This window comes from Rattus norvegicus, chromosome 5, assembly GCF_036323735.1.
Source record: "Rattus norvegicus strain BN/NHsdMcwi chromosome 5, GRCr8, whole genome shotgun sequence".
Taxonomy (NCBI): Eukaryota; Metazoa; Chordata; class Mammalia; order Rodentia; family Muridae; genus Rattus; species Rattus norvegicus.
In genome coordinates, this window is record NC_086023.1 from 28,865,404 (window position 1) to 28,881,160 (window position 15,757).

The 15,757-nt window shown below is 45.8% G+C and overlaps 1 long non-coding RNA gene across 4 annotated transcripts; it reads right to left on the reverse strand.

Annotated features, from left to right (window-relative positions):
* Nucleotides 1-3,059: 3,059 nt before the first annotated feature.
* On the reverse strand, nucleotides 3,060-15,494 carry LOC102555924 (uncharacterized). 4 transcript variants are annotated; one of them, XR_005504639.2, is made up of 3 exons: nucleotides 8,464-15,489; nucleotides 5,627-8,173; nucleotides 3,060-4,629 (listed from the first exon to the last, which is right to left on the reverse strand). It is a non-coding gene; the product is annotated as an uncharacterized LOC102555924 (long non-coding RNA). The 4 variants fall into 4 exon arrangements; XR_005504640.2 differs by having other exon boundaries at nucleotides 5,627-5,825; nucleotides 6,440-15,477; XR_005504641.2 differs by having other exon boundaries at nucleotides 5,627-5,825; nucleotides 8,044-15,473.
* Nucleotides 15,495-15,757: the final 263 nt, after the last annotated feature.

The window sequence follows — 15,757 nt, forward strand, 5'->3', positions numbered from 1 at the left end:
GCTGTTGCTCCTCCAGGACAGATTCATAAAGACCTCATTCCACTCTTTTCGGTTTTCCTGATCAGTTATGCATATTTCTCTACACTCTGTTTTGCTTTTGCTTTTGCTATTGTGACAGAATGTCCTTTCTAATTGTTATCGTTAATATGTGAAAGACTCTTATTTTTAAACATTTATTTTGTATTTGTGTATTCCATTAAACTCTAGTATTTCTAAAAGATTATTATGTCACCCTTGAATGAAGCTATTTTGCCTTCTGCCCAGTTTCATCCTGTTTAACAATAATTTCCTTAAACCAAGGAATCCCTCTCCCTCTCCCTCTTCCTCTCCCTCTCTCTCTTCCTCTCCCTCTCCCTCTCTCTCCCTGATTGATCTCACTCAGAGGATATTGGGTATCCTGCTATTCCAGAGTCTCTTACTGAACCTGAGCTAGACTGGCGGCCAGCTAGCTCCAGCAATCCTCCTGTTTCTGCCCCACACATTGCTGAGATTATAGGCACACTTGTAGCCATGCATAGCTCTCCCCTGTGGTGCTAGGGATTTGAACTCTGGTCCCTGTGCTTGTACAGGAAGTACTCTTACCACTGAGCCATCTCCCCTTACCAACAGTCTCATTCGCTGTATCGATTGGCACATTCAGAAGACAGAACAGCAGGAGCGCTTCAGTATGGCTATTAAACAGGATTCACTGAGATTTTCAGTTCATGGCATGGTTTTATACAACTTTTCAGTATCAAAATGATCACTGGATTTCGAATAAGGTCGGGTGTAGGAGAGGATTTCTGTCTCTGCATTCCTAGAATGAATTTCGCCTGGTAATGGTACATTCTTTGAAGTATATGGCTAGGTTGCCGATATGTGGTCGTATTCTTCATCAATGTGTTTAAGAAAGATCTTTTTAAATATTTATTTATTTATTTATTTATTTATTTATTTATTGTATATAAGTACACTGTAGCTGTCTTCAGACACACCAGAAGAAGGCATCAGATCTCATTACAGATGGTTGTGAGCCACCATGTGGTTGCTGGGATTTGAACTCAGGGCCTCTGGAAGAGCAGCCAGTGCTCTTCACCACTGAGCCATCTCTCCAGCCCCGTGTTTAAGAAAGATTAAAATACAGAACTTGTATAGTGCTGTGCTATCTCTTCCCTCACAGGACAGTTTGTGCTGTGTGACTTGTTCTAGGAAAATGCTTATGTTACAATGTATCTAGTGCCCTTTATCTCTAGCCTACCTTTCCAGGGCTTCAGTTGCAACAAAAGAATCAAATCCAATACAGTAAAATATTTTGAGAAAGACCATCATTCGCATAACTGCAATTATTTCTACAGTATACTATTAATTTGCTCAATTTTACTATGTCACCCTTGTCTATCCCTTATGCCTAATGTAAACTCTGCCATAGAAACGTGTGCATAGGAAATCACATTCCCAGAGTCAGTACTCCGAAGCTTCAGGTATCCATTGGAGAATTTGAAACGTATCCCTTGGGGTGGGTAGGAGGGGACTGATGTATTCAGTAGTTGTCTTTTATACACATTGAGTGAGAAACACAAAAACAAAAACCACAAAGTACTTCATAATAGTAACACTAGGGAGCCAAGCAATGGAACACTGGCTGTTTTTCTTTTTTGTGTTTAATGTTATTTGTATAACGAAACATTTGAAATGCAGGCTATTAAAAGAGACTTCTAGAGACTGTAGTGACCACTGGGAAGAGGAAATGAGATACAAGCTTCCTGTTCTTTGTCCTCTCGTAAATCTTGTCAGTCATCAGCACTTCCCCTCTCTGCCTATACTCCACCCGTGCTGCTTAAAATAAAAATATGCATGTTTACATAAAATATATCTACCTCCTTCACTGCCTCACACTCAAGACTCCTTGGATCGGAAGCCAAGGCTAACAGATCCAAACTGTTCTCAGGTTCCAGCAAGAAGGAAACCCCGTGTGTGGTAGGGAGACACGCTAAAGACTGGCCTGGCTCTGAGCACTGTGTAGAAACTCAAGTGAGAGCAAGTTGTGGAATCCCAGACAAGTGTCAAAATCTCTTCGAAACTACAAGATCCATTTTATTCTAGAGACAAGGTTACAGCTTTATAACTCAAGCTAGACTTGAACTCATGATCCTCCATCCTTATCCTCCTGTGTACTAGAATTACAGACATGTGTCACCATAAGGGACCGAGGAAGTCTCACTTCTACAGAAAAATGCCATTAGGGCTTGAGTGGGACCAGAAGGGCTCAACCGTCTGCAGCGACAGGGAACGCAGCTATGACGTTCAGGTTGCAGAGATAAGATACACCAAGGCCACCAGGGCAGGAAGATTCAGGGAAAAGGCCATGACTGGCCTTTGTCTGATGCCTTTCCTTAACTCTACAACACTGTGTACTGTGAAACCACCACATCCCCCAGTCCCCCAGTCCTGGTCCTGTTTAACTCACATATGTTGGAGGGGAGGGGGTTTCTGTGACCACCATGGCCAGCAGAATAACGATCTGTGGAAGGCAATTTTCATTTTTGTGAAAATGTTTTTGGTGATAACTAGCTCAATCCTGCATGCACAATAAAACTCTTTGTACAGGACATGTGACATCTTCCATAAAGACGGGTTCTATAGATTGACTACATGGGACAACTTCTATAAAGATGGGTTCTATAGATTGACACGCTCACACTAAGGCTCTGGGGGAGGATCCAGTATTGTCTTGGCCACACAGTGCAGAAGGCCACTGACCTACTAACTACTCTGCTCTGAGCCTTGTGGATGGTTAAGTCATACCGTTCCTTCCTTTGAAGGGACAGCTCCGTGTTTAACATTCCTGCTTTTTCTTTATCCATGAGCACAAGAATCCCCGTGCCTTCCGGGAATGTAGGGCTAATAATTGCAATCTCAGCACTCGGGAGACTGAGGCAGGAGAATTACTGTGATTTCAAGGCCAGCCTAGACTACATAGGGAGTTCCAAAGCAATCTGAGCTACAGAGTGAAACCCTCTACCCACAAAACAAAAACTTTAAATTATATGTTTCTTTTTAAAGATTACAAGCAATAAGAGTCAAGAGCAGTTCTTTTTATTTAGTTCTTAGATATTATTCTATTTTTTTTTTAAGGTGTTTTGCACTCATGCCTGTCTGGACACCACATGCATGCCTGACTTTCACTGAGATCAGAAGACATCAGCTCCCCTGGAACAGGAGCTACAGTTAGCTGTGAGCCACCGTGTGGGTACTGGGAACCAAACCAGGTCTTCTGGGAGAGCAGCCAGCTCTCTTAACTGCTGAGACATCTCTCCAGACCAAGACTACAATTTTAAAGCAAGTTTATGTTGATAGTAAATTTGAATTTAAAAAAAAAAGGGTACTGGAATTTCCCATATGTTCCTTGCCTCCACCCATGTGTAGCATCCTCATATCAGCGTCCTCATCAGACTGATATATTTGTTACTGATGAACTCATAACAGCACACCACTGTCACTCACTGTACTTGATGTTCATTAGACTCCGCTCATGGTGTTCTATAGTCTACACATCTGGACAAATTTGTAAAAGCCTGTGGCGTCATCACAGTCTCACACAGAGTCTCTACCCTCTTAGTTCACTCACCCACGTGCTAATTGTTCTCTGGAAACACTCACAGGGTCACGCCCAGAAGATTAGACGTCATCTCTCTATGGGGCTCTTAATCCAATCCCACCCAACCTTCATGGCTTGGGTCCAATCACCCTGGCAAGGAGTGGCACCATAGTAATGAGGAAAGGACAGACACACAGACACTCATGCAGTAAAGCTCGGACCAGGAAGGGTTCTGCTAACAGCAAGCTGTATCCCCAATGTGCTAATTAGGTACAGCACGGGGAAGGGGTGGGCAAAGGTTAACTTGTCTCTTTGGGAGGTCTCTGTAGTCAGCAGTCTCAGGCTGTAAACACCCAGGAGAAGGAAGCCATAGTTCCAAGTCTTTGCATACCTTGATCAATCATCCATAACCACTCACACTCAGATTCCTGAGAAAAGCTTGGCTATTTCTCTTGAGCATGAGCCATAGGAGGGATGGCTTTGTCAATTGTCCCATGGGCCAAGGCCTTGGGCTTCCTTGACACAGCCATGCCCGTGTCAAAATACACTTCACTGGCTCAGGTCTTCCTCTGCTCCACAGGAAGACTATCCACCACAGCCCAGAAGAGGGCTAAGGTCCGAAGGGTGCCCAAGTGGGGAGCTTGCTAGTCCTAGCCGGAGCTCTGTTAAACAAGACTACTTGTCTATCAATGTTTCCAGCTACAGAGAGCTCTCGGGGAGACCAAATTTTTCCTAGGAAATTTTTCTTTTAGAAAAGTCCCTGATACTGAGAATGGTTCCTCACTTGAACTGGGTGATGTTACAGAAATGTGCTGGAATGGGCTTTCAGGGGTCTCTTTTCTTGACAGTGCAGGGGGATAGGAATCCAGGGCGTCAGGCATGCTAGGCTAGTACTGTTCCGCTGAGCTTTGTCTTTGTAGCTTCTTTGGTTCTTGTTATACAGCTCAGGTGGCCTCAGGCTCTTGGGTCTGCCTTCTTATCCTCTCAAGGGTTGGGATTATGTGTGTGCACCATGACGCTAGGCTCTGAGAACATCGGCTGGTGTCCCTCTCCTATAAGGAAAGAAAAACAGATAATATGAGACTTTGTTGTTTCCTCGGGGTTCAGAGATTATATTGAAGACAGCTCCCAGGAAGAGCAGTGTTTCTGGGACAGACCAACCTCACCTACTGCGGCGACGTGGGCACTGGCTGTGACCAGTGATCCACTGCAGCCACATGGATGAATTCTGGGGTGCGACACCAGAGTAAGGGCACAGCAGGGGAGCTACACCTCCCGTCTCCCCGAGGGGGTGATGTTTTACTTCCTGTCTGGTGGCAGATGGCTGCTGTCACAAGGAGGGGGCTGAGTTGTTTTTTTGGGTTACCACTTCCTCCTCCCACAACAGAAGCGGTCTGCCAAGAGGATGTGTCGGGAAAGGTCTCCACCCACAATTTTCAGATAAGTCTGAGTGGTGCCCCTGGACTGGCTGGCTGATGCTGAAGGTGATACCGTGCACTTACATGAAACACACCAAGTTGGGGCGACAGAGAAGTACCCCATGGGGACAACTCCTGTTCCAAACTTAAGTCCCCCCTCCCTGGCTGCTCACCCCTCCAGCTAAGGCTGTGACTGAGCCTCTGAGGGAAGTCGGCTCAAGTCACAAACCCCAGCATGTGAGAGCCACAGGTGGGCAGGCACTGGCTATCTCTTCCTCCAGGGATTCAACTGTCCCTTTGTCCCTAAGCAGGGATTAACGATTAAGTAGGACTTTGTGCCTGCTGTGAGTCTTGTTACAGTCCACACATGGCTGGCTGACTGAAAAGCTATTCCTGTTGCACCACGTACAGCTAGCTCACTTGATAGGGCTTTTGCAGATTTTGCCTAGCTCACGGGAGGCCCGGAGTAGGATCCTCGGTGCCACTACACTGGGTGTGGTGGCTCTTGCCTGTCATCGCAGCACTCAGGTGGTGAAAGCAAGAGGACCGGGTGTTCGAGAAAAAGAAAAAATATATGAAGACTTCTGAGATGCCGGCAGGGCATAAAATCAGGCGCTGGCTGGACACTTACCAGGCTCTCTGCAAGCACTGATCATTCCTCGAGGACGCCAGTTGTATCCCCTCACCGTTTGCCCACCACAAAGCCAATCACCCCACAGTGAGCAGCTCGGAATAAAACTAAAGGCATGAAGTGGGTGTGAGCTACAGTGTCTGCTACTGTCCATCCATTCAGGTGCTTATGAGGCACCTGCTGTGTGCACCAGACGCATCTGCAGAAAAAACAAAAGGCCGGGCTTTATGACATTAATTAATTAGCATGTCAGATTGCCAAGTGTCAAGGCGTCAAAAATAAACCAGGGAGGGAATGAAAACTGGAGTGGCACAAAGGGTTCAGCTTCAGACGTTGACATATTAATTTTTTTTTTTATGGCCAGAAAATATCAAGAGGAGAAAGCTGAGGACAAATGAGAGAAATGGGAGGCGCTAGCAGCTGGATAACAGATGCGGAGCTCGGGTGTCTCCCAGTCAGACTTCTCTGCTTGTATGATGTGAAACAAGTCTCGTTCAAAGGTGGTCTCACCCTTCCAGCAGAGTGGTGCACTGCTGTAACCCCAGCACTCAGGACCCAGAGGCAGGGAGAGCACTTTATGAGTTCAAAGCCAGCCTGATCTACATTGTGAGTTCCAGGACAGCCAGAGTCACACACTGAGACCCTGTCGATAGACAGACAGACGGACGGACAGATGCATAGATACATAGATAATAAAGATTTATTTTAAAAGGTCATTTCACTATCTGTAAGGTCTAGATAAATTCTTAGTTCCCGTAGCCCTTAGAAAGTTCAGTAGCGGCTGGGGATTTAGCTCAGTGGTAGAGCGCTTACCTAGGAAGCACAAGGCCCTGGGTTCGGTCCCCAGCTCCGAAAAAAAGAACCAAAAAAAAAAAAAAAAGAAAAGAAAAGAAAGTTCAGTAGCCTGCATTAAAATCAGCTTTCCAGCCAAACCTTTCACATTTTCATGTACGAATAAGTCAGTTCGCCACGCACCTAAAACAAAGCCAGAGGAGGTGTGGGTTGGAGGGGGTTGGTATCCCACCATCCTGTAACTGAATGCCCCTGTCTCCTCAGAGAAAGTGGATACCTGAGGTATCTTCTACCAAGGCTGTCTCATCCCGCCCAGCTCAACCCAGATTAACAGCAGTCGGGGAGGGCACTGTTCTGGCTTGAACCGGGGTAGAGGCATTTTAGAAGAGGTAACTTTAATTAAGAAAATGCCCTCACTGAATTGGCACATTTTCTTGGTTGAGCATTGATGTGAGGGCCCAGCTGTGTGGATGGTGCCACCCCTGGGCTGGTGGTCCTGGATACTGTAAGAAAGCAGGCCATGAAGACAGTTATAAGCAGACGCTCCACAGCCTCTACATCAGCTCCTGCCTGGAGTTCCTGCTCCGACTTCCTGGGAAGATGGACTACAAGCTGGAGAAAGAAATAAACCCTTTCCTCTCAAGTTGATTTTGGTCACAGTTCTGTCCCAACAGTAGAACCCCTAATTAAGACAGCACACTTCAGTGAGTCATCTTAACGGTTTTCCTAGATACCAAGTCCTTCTCCAAGGAGTATCTAGTAATTTCTGTTTACTTCTCAAAATCAGTACTCACTTTGCCTGTCTCTGTCTCTCTTCCTCTGTCTGTCTGATTTCTCTCTGTCTGTCTCTGTCTTTCTGTCTCTCTGTCTCTCTGTCTCTCTGTCTCTCTCTGTCTCTCTCTCTGCTTTTTTCCATCTCTGTCTCTCTGACTCTCTCTGTCTCAGTCTCCTCCCAACCCCCCACAACTTGCTAAACACGGACTGAACTGCAAACTTTATATATAGTCCAGACTGCCTCTTGAACCCTCCATCCTCCTGCCTCAGCCTCCTAAGTGCTGGACTTACAGGACCCTGTACACAACCATGCCCAGCTTATAATACATTTCTTGATCAATATAATAACTTTCAATAGATACAAAGATGAAAATATCTAGAAAAAAGTAAGATTTCCTGCTTAACCTTTGCTTTTGTGTCTTCTTCCCCCTGTTAAGTGAATCAGTTAACAAAAATTACAAGAAGACTTCTGGGACTTTGTTCTTGAGTCATTTTTTTTTTTTTACACAAGTTCAAATTCCACTTGTTAATTTTTAATTTGTATGGCTGCCAGAGGAGAAGAAGTGAAACGAAAACTTTGGTGGCTTTGCAAAGGCCACATTTGTAAGTGTCTAGCTCAGGCCATGGCTGCATGTCCCTGCTTCCTGTTAAATTTCCAAGGGTCTAAATTTGAAAGTGCAGCCTCCACCTACTCTTTCTTCCTGGCTCTCCCTCCCTGTGCCAGGAGACAGAAGATGGGTGCCGGTGTGGTGGAGGTTACTGGTTCACTCAGTCAGAACGAAGAGAGTGGCTGGGGTTCCTCGTTACTCATTCCTAGCCTTGCTTAGACCTGGAGCTGAATGGATGCTGACCTGATTAATTGCTGGTGAATTCTGTCCGCGTTCCCTTCCATGGTGAGGGCCGGCATCACTGAAGCTGGCTTTGTCTTGAACCTCATTGTCCAGTCCCGGATGCTTTCCGGAATGTCAAGGCTCTTAAAGACTTCATGAAGTAGAAGAGACAAGAAAAGGGGCAGTCAGGCAGGGCACACTGGTTGTACTATTCCTACCAGTCCACCCGGTTCCAATGAGCCCCTGCATCTTGAATGAGGGCTGAAGTTGGCTGTGTCCCTCTGACTGCCACATCCTCACACTCGGGGTTACCATGCAAATGCAGGTTCTGCAGCTTGATCCAATGTCCCCGTATAGCACAAGGATTTGATGCATGGGGCTCTACCATTCAGTCCATGTTGCTGGGGACGTTAAAAACAAAACAGGCGTGGTGGTGCTAACCTGTAATGCCAGGACTCAGGAGGTGGTGGCTGGGATATCGAAATCAAGGTCATCCTGACCCACAGCATGGCAAAATGAAACCAACTTCAAAAATAAAAGACAGGGTGTTGGCTGGTGAGATGGTCCTGATTGGTCTAAGAATCTAGGCTGATCAAGATGCAAGGAGTCGGTGTTCTTCTGTGTCCTCTGCTTCAGTCCCTGCCTTCAGGTTCCTAACCCAGCATCCTTTGATAACTGGCTACGATGTGGAAGAGGAAGAGAGATCAGTAAGTTGCTTTTGGTCATGCATTGGGTCAGATCAATAGAAACCCTAAGTGAGAGGCTCACTAAATAAAGCACATCTCCATGGCACCCTGTGGCTTCCCCAATATGGAAGTTTCTATTCCATTCTAGTGAGAGGAAGCGCTTTCTGGGTTGGTTCTGTTTTCTGTTTTGTTTCGTTTTTGTTTTTACTTAAATGTCAGGGTCTCTGGGCTGGCACGACGGTTCTGTGGGTAAGAGCATTTGCTACCAAGCTTGAGTTCAATCCATGAGAATCCACGTGGTAGGGCTGGAGAGATGGCTCAATGGTTGAGAGCGCTGGCTGCTCTTCCGGAGGTCCTGAGTTCAAATCCCAGCAACCACATGGTGGCTCACAACCATCTGTAATGAGAGCCGATGCCCTCTGAAGACAGCAACAGTGTACTCACATACATAAAATAAACAAGTCTTAAAAAAAAAAAAAAAAAAGAATCCACATGGTAAAAGAAGAGAATTAACGGGGCTGGGGATTTAGCTCAGTGGTAGAGCGCTTACCTAGGAAGCGTAAGGCCCTGGGTTCGGTCCCCAGCTCCGAAAAAAAGAACTAAAAAAAAAAAAAAAAGAGAATTAACTCTGACAGGTTGTCATGACATGATCTCCATACATAGGCCATGGCACGGATGCAACATAAATAAATAAATAAATAAATAAATAAATAAATAAATAAACGTGAAGAAAACAATCAGTGTCAAAATCACACTCTAGCTTCAAACTCCTGGCCCAAGTGTTGCCCTGTGTTAGTCTCTGGGCGACCAGGACCACAGACATAGGCAGTGTACTCACTGCTTTTTATTTATTTTTATCTTTCTCTTGTTATAGTCCTAGAGCTACTAATGCTCGATCAGGCCTTTGCTGGCCTAAAATTTCATTAGAGGCTGCTTTGGGCGTCTCGTTCCACAGCAACCGCAACAGTGTCCTTTCGATTTGTGAGCTTCCCTGAGCAAGGCTGAAGAAAAGCAGGCAGAGCGTCTCTCCTCCAGGGGGTGATGCAGATACACCCCCTCCCCAGTAGGAAAGAGGTGTGGGGAGTGACAGTCACCTTGGCTAGACCAAACTCTGCACTCTGAAGAGGGAGCCTGCTAGACATTCCTGGAATAATGTGAAAATCAAGAAAACATCCTGTGCCAACGAGAGGCTGGGGGCTCTGCCAAGGCACAGCATCGCGCAGGGAGGTGGCACAGATGTCTTTTCAAAGGGAAACCCTGCACCCGCTGGCACCTGCAACACGAGACTAAGCAAGCCACCCCTCCTGTCACATCACGGAGCGGCTGTGAAGCAAGAACAGCACCTGGTTTCCTTGGCACTCCACTTCGTGAAATGAACTGTCAGCACAAAGCAGTCTCGGGTCTGGTCTGGTCTGGTCTGGTCTGGTCTGGTCTGGTCTGGTCTGGTCTGGTCTGGTCTGGTCTGGTTTGGTCTGGGGTTTGAGACAGGAGTCTCATTGATCCCAGGCAGGCCTTGAACACAAAGGTTGACAGGATGGCCTTGAACTTCTAATTCTTCAGTGTCCACCTCATCTCTCCAGTACTGGAATTACAAGCCTGCGCCATTATATTTTTTAGTGCTGGAGACAAAACATAAGGCTTCCTGTATGCTAGGCAAACACTCCACCACTGAGCCACAAAAATAAATGCCTCTTTGGATTTGCAACTGTTGAAGCCATCTTCCCCCAAGAGTCACTGAAGTCAGATAGGTGTTGCTACCAAATTCAGTTCAGCAAGCAAGTCACCAAGCTAGCCCTGTGTCCGGCTGTGAGTTAAAGGACAGATAAGTAAATTCCTCTCCTTTTTTCAGATAACCTCTTCCTGTAGCCCATATGCTGACTTGGAACTCACTTCCCAGCTGCTCATTCTCCCAAATGCCGGAATGACAAGGCTATATCACCACACCCAAGTAAGAAGGACCTTTCTTAAGGGGTCCCAAACTAGCCTGAGACGCAGACCCAGGTAAAGCAAGACAAGAATACAGTACAGGGCCGGTGCTGGTCTAGCCCTTCATAGAGAAGACTGTGGTGGGGGCTGGGAAGCCTCTCCCTGCCAGCCACATTTGAGCCTGGTTCTGTGGCACTCCAGTGCCAGGAAGCAAGCCCCAATCCTGCCTTTCAGAGTTCTTTGTCTTAGGAGTTGGCAAAGGCTTGAAAAGAGCTACAGTCTTCAGATACATAATGTCCTAATTAGTGGTTGCCCTCCGACCAAACATAGCTTCCAAGCAGTAGGCTTCAAAGCCACCCTTCTGATGACAGACTGGGACACAGGGGGACTATAAATTGGAATACGTCCTGGCTGAGCTACGTCTTGGCTGGCTTCCCAATTATGGCCACTGATGGCATGCCTAATTTACTAAGAAATGTCTTCAGTCTCTGCCACCCCAGCGCAAGATCCATCTCTCTTTAGCAGTCTGCAAGGGGGAATATTAACAAATTCACTAATTAAAAGACGTATGTAAACTTAACCTTGAAAACTATCATTCCTGGTGAATGCAGTAAGCAAGTTCTTGAGGCAAGTTTTTTTTTTTTTAAGTCTAGGAGGTGGGCTAGAGAGATGGCTCAGTGGTTAAGAGCACTGACTGCTCTTCCAGAGGTCCTGAGTTCAAATCCCAGCAACCACATGGTGGCTCACAACCATCTGTAATGGGATCTGATGCCCTCTTTGGTCTGTCTGAAGACAGAGACAGTGTACTCATATATAATAAATAAATAAATCTTAAAAAAAAAGTCTAGGAGGTTCAAGTTTGTCTGGGACTGAAGACGTGCTTTCTTTCAAACATGAGTTACTCAAGTGTTCATTCGCCCTTCAGAATGGAATTATAATAGCTGATTCTCATTTCGGATAGTAAGCCCAATTCCTGTTATTATTTTATTCATCTACTTGGGGGGGGGGCACCACCGTGTATGTGGGGCCAGTCTTTTGTTACAAGCTAGAGTAATCTGAGAAGAGGGACTGCAGTTGAGAAAATGCCTTCTCAAGGTAGCCTGTAGGCAAGTCTCTGGGGGCATTTCTTCAATAGTGATTGATGTGGGAGGGGTTAGGGCCCAACCCATAATGGGTGGCGCCATTCCTGGGCTTGTGGTTCTAAGGTGCTATGAGAAAGCAGGCTGTGTGCCTTGTGGAGCACTCCTCTGTGGTCTCTACATCAATTTCTGCCTCCGGGTTTCCACCTTGAGTGCCTGCCTCTGACTTCTCTGGATGGCAGACCGTTACATAGAAGTGTGGGATAAAATAACCAATCTCTTCTCCAAGTGGCTTTTAGTCAGTGTCTTACCATGGCAATAGAAACCTCGTCTGCACGTGGAACTCAGAAACCAACTTAAGTACACTGTCTCCTTCCACGGCGTCAGTCCTGGGGGAATGGAACTGGGTTGTCCTGCTTGCCAGCAATGGCCTTTACCACTGAGCTGTCTCGATGACTCATGGGTTCAATTTCTTTTTCTTTCTTTTCTTTCTTTTTTTGTTTAATGAGACAGAATCCCATTATGCAGTTCAAGCTGGCCTCGAACTTCCAATTCTTCTGTCTCAGCCTCCTGAATGTTCAGATTATAGACATGTACTACCACACCTGTCAATCTTAGGCTTTCATCCTGGTAGTCATGAGTGCTTGTTATGTACACACTAAGCCTCAAAACTGACTTCCCTCCATCTGTTTCCATCCCTAGTACTTTACCTCACTTGTCAGCACAGAGTGTAGACTATATGACATTAAATTTTATCATCCCATAGCATTCGCACGTCGTCAAACTGTTTTGATCACCGCTGTGACTCCAGAGCCTAAGAACAGTGTCTAGCAAAAAATAAAAAATAAAATAAAAGTTCTTGTTCATTGACTGCTGATGCTCTGTCATTTAGGAGAATGGAGGTACAGTGCTCAATGTGATGTCATGACGTTGTGACATTTTCCCACGTAGAAGAAGTTGATGGCCCTAGTCTAGTCCTGAAAGGAAGAAGCTTACCTCAAAATAGGTTCTCCGTAGCAAGCATATTGGTTTCTACTTAGATCATTTTGGGGGGTGTTTTGGTGATCATGGCAGAGCTAAGGAGACAGTTTACTTTAACAGCATACAATTCTTTTCTCCTAAGGAAGTTCTAACCAGCAAAAACAGGTTTGTGGTATGCAAATATGATGGATAAAATGCATAGAGAACACAAGGGAAGCCCCAGAAAACCAGCCACAAGGGAAAGAAGGGTTGAGGTCCTCCAGCGGGAGCTTGCCAAGACTGAATCCACCAATAGGGTCCAGGACACAAACCTTTAGGAGTTCCTCACAGCACAAAGATTTGCACAACTGAACAGCCTCTTAGCTTGGGTGCAGGGATGTGAGCCCTAGAGCCACACCTTGGGTCTGCCACCTACTAGACAAGAGGTCTGCAGCTCTGCCCTCCAATGTTACAGACGTCCTCAAGGGCTGACCGAAGTGGATGTAATAAGCCCACTTACGGCAGAGTGGCGCTGTCATCGTTATTCTCACTAACAAAAACATTCCTGAACATCAGAAAAGAGATTAACGGCTCTCTTAGTCAGTGTTCCGTTGCTGGGAAGAAATGCCAGGGTTATGGCAACTCTTATAAAGGAAAACGTTTAGTTGGGACTGGCCTACAGTTTAGAGGCTTAGTTCATTATCATCATGGCGGGGAGCATGGTGGTGTGTGGGCAGACATGGTGCAGCAGAATGAGCTGGGAATTCTGCATCTGAATCAGCAGGCAAGAGGCAAAGAGAGACAGACAGACAGACAGACAGACAGACAGACAGACCAGGCCTCACTTGAGCATTTGAAACCTCAAAGCCGGCCCCCAGTGACACACTTGCTCCAACAAGGCCACACCTCCTAATAGTACCAATCCCTGGTGACCAAACATTCAAACCTATGAGCCTATGAGGGCCGTTCTAGTCAAGCCACCACCCCATCGGACTTAAAGGCGGCCTTTACCTGGGCCACACAGAGTCAAAGTGGGCCTCCAAATGAGGAGATCCACTTTTTGTTTATTATTTTATTTTTCGTGTATTTATGTATGTCAGCATGTACTAGGTCACACATGGTGGCTAACAGCTTTCAGTTGTAATTTCTCTCCTATCACGTATGTGCCAAGAATTGCTTCATGGGTGGAACTTGGGTTGTCAGTCTTGGTAGCATGAGTCATGTGGCCAGCCCACGAAAAGACCAACTATAACAGTGCACACATAGTTTTAAAGAAATCACACAGAGGGAGAAGAATAACTAGATCCTACACAAGAAACTCCATAAGGCATAGTACATTAATAGTAATAATAGCTATTATTATTAGGATATTTCATTCCTATATTTATTTATTCACTTGTTTATAAAGTATTTCTTTCAGACTGACATAGCCTATTACTAACTAATAAAATGGAAACCCCTCCCTTTTTCTATTGTTGTGTTTGGGCCATTTGCTTGTTTTTGAAATAAGGTCTCATTGTGTAGCCTTGTGAGCCTCCTGCCTGAGTGTCTCAAATGGCTGGGAGTACAGATGTATACACCACCATGCCTGGTGCCTGTTTTCTGTCATGATCATACTGCTTATATCTACTTTATACTCATACAATCAAGAATACTCTGTTTATTAAATATCAAATCACATTAACATTTTAGGAATAAAAGATTTGGGGGTTTTGTTTTTGTGGGTTTTGTCTTGTTTTGTTTGTTTTTTGGGGTTTTGGTCTCTCAAGACAGGGTTTCTCTATGTAGCTCTGGCTGTCCTGGAATTTGCTCTTTAGACCAGGCTGGCTTTGAACTCACAAGAGATTCCCCACTTTGCTTCCCAAGTGCTAAGATTAAAGGCATGGGCCACCACCTCCTGTCTTAGAATAAAAGATTGCGTCAAGAAAATAAATGTGGGCCAATGAGATGGCTCTCCAGGACAGGGTGCTTGTGGTCAAGCCTGATCACCTGAGTTCAATCCCCAGGCCCAACATACTGGAAAAAGAACACAGACTACCACAAGTTGTCCTCTGACCTCTACGCATACACAGGACAGATTTTTATCCTGCCATAAAGAAAAATGAAATTGGCAGAAAACAGAGAGAGTTGGAAAGCATGGTGTCAACAGATGCAGAGAGACAAGCATTATATGTGGTTTCTCCTACACAGGTCCAAGCTTCTAATTTTATACATGTGTATACTTGGGAGTCACCAACTGGATGTAGATCAAGAAACTAGAAAGGGGTCAGGGTGTGGGGCACACGTCTGGAATCCCAGCACTCGGGAGGCAGAAACAGGCAGATCTCTGTGAGTCTGAGGCCAGCTTGGTCTAAGTAGAGAGTATCAGGCCAGCCTGGGCTACATTGTGATACCCTTCCCTCAAACCAAAGAAAGAGAGATGGGGAGGGAGGGAGAGAGGGAGAGAAGGAGAGAGGGAGAAGAAAGGGGAGAAAGGGAGAGAAGGAGAGAGGGAGAGGGGACAAAGGGACAGAGGAGAAAGGACTATTAGAAGGAGAAAGTGGGAAAAAAAAAGGAGAAAGTGGTTTCAAGGGCACTGGAGAGGGTCACAGCACACATGTGATGAGAAATTGGAAAGAGTATACTCAGGCAGAAGGCACAGGTAGGGAAGGCTAGTAAAGAGATGGGAAAGGAGCAGGGGAACCAACCAGTCTACAAAAGGGCAAATGAAGTCTAACAGTGACTTTCAGGATAGCCGGTGCTATGTAATGAGACTGTCTCAACACACACACACACACACACACACACACACAGGGGTTAGGGATTTAGCTCAGCGGTAGAGCACTTGCCTAGCAAGCACAAGGCCCTGGGTTCGGTCCTCAGCTCCGGGAAACAAAAAACAAAAAAAAAACAACACACACACACACACACAGACACACAGACACACAGACACACAGACACACACACACACACACACACACACACACACACACACACACCCTTAAACCTTATCCGATTATTCTGTGCGTACGCTGTTAGATTCTAAGGAAGGCGTTTAAAAATACTCATGCACAGCAAGGAGACACGGCTACAGCTGCAGTGTAA